Source organism: Poecile atricapillus, chromosome Z (genome assembly GCF_030490865.1).
Source record: "Poecile atricapillus isolate bPoeAtr1 chromosome Z, bPoeAtr1.hap1, whole genome shotgun sequence".
Classification (NCBI taxonomy): Eukaryota; Metazoa; Chordata; class Aves; order Passeriformes; family Paridae; genus Poecile; species Poecile atricapillus.
The window spans coordinates 53,923,075-53,923,809 of record NC_081289.1 but is presented as its reverse complement, the minus strand read 5'-3'; positions in this window follow the sequence as shown (position 1 = coordinate 53,923,809).

The following is a 735-nucleotide window of genomic DNA, read 5'->3' as shown; positions in this document are numbered from 1 at the left end:
TGGTTTTTTGTCATGTTGTCTCTACAGTCTAATAATAAGATGTACCTGAGTGGGATTTTGTTTTTCACGTAGATGGTTGTATTGAAAGAATGCCTACATGTGGACTTTTCTCTGTGCATGAAATGCCTCTGCATACTTCTTGCTAGACTCACAGGAGAAAACTCTTCAAGAATTGTTTAAAGAAGCCCATCTATATGTTTATATACATATATATATAGGTATAGCAGTATCTAGATAATGTTCAGCTATAATCTCAAGAGATTTTTTTTCAGCACATTTTGTTCCTGGGCACAAGGACAACTACTGAAGTGTGATAAGCTACAGAACAGTAGATATATGATCTCTCCCTGTGCCCCAGGAAGGCATGGAACCTTGGTGTCTCCTAGCCTGTCTCAGTTTGAGGACCTTGCTGAGCTGAATACATGGCTTCTGCTATCACTGCCTGTGCTGAAAGGCTCTTAAACTCTTCGTTCACATCAGGCTTCAAGGAACAGATTGTTTCACTCTGTGTCTCTCATTTTTTCATTTTGGAATTTGTACTATTGCCAGATCTTCATGACACGGAAAATCACAGTTTCTTTCTGAAACGAAGGTTCTTGAGCCCATTACACTCAGACTGGCTTCTTTGCCTCTGTGTTTCACACTCTCTCAGCCCCAGATATTCCTACAGGTGAGAATTATATCCCTTGGAGGGACTGGTGTACAAAAGCCAGGAAAAGGTGTAATCTCATAGCA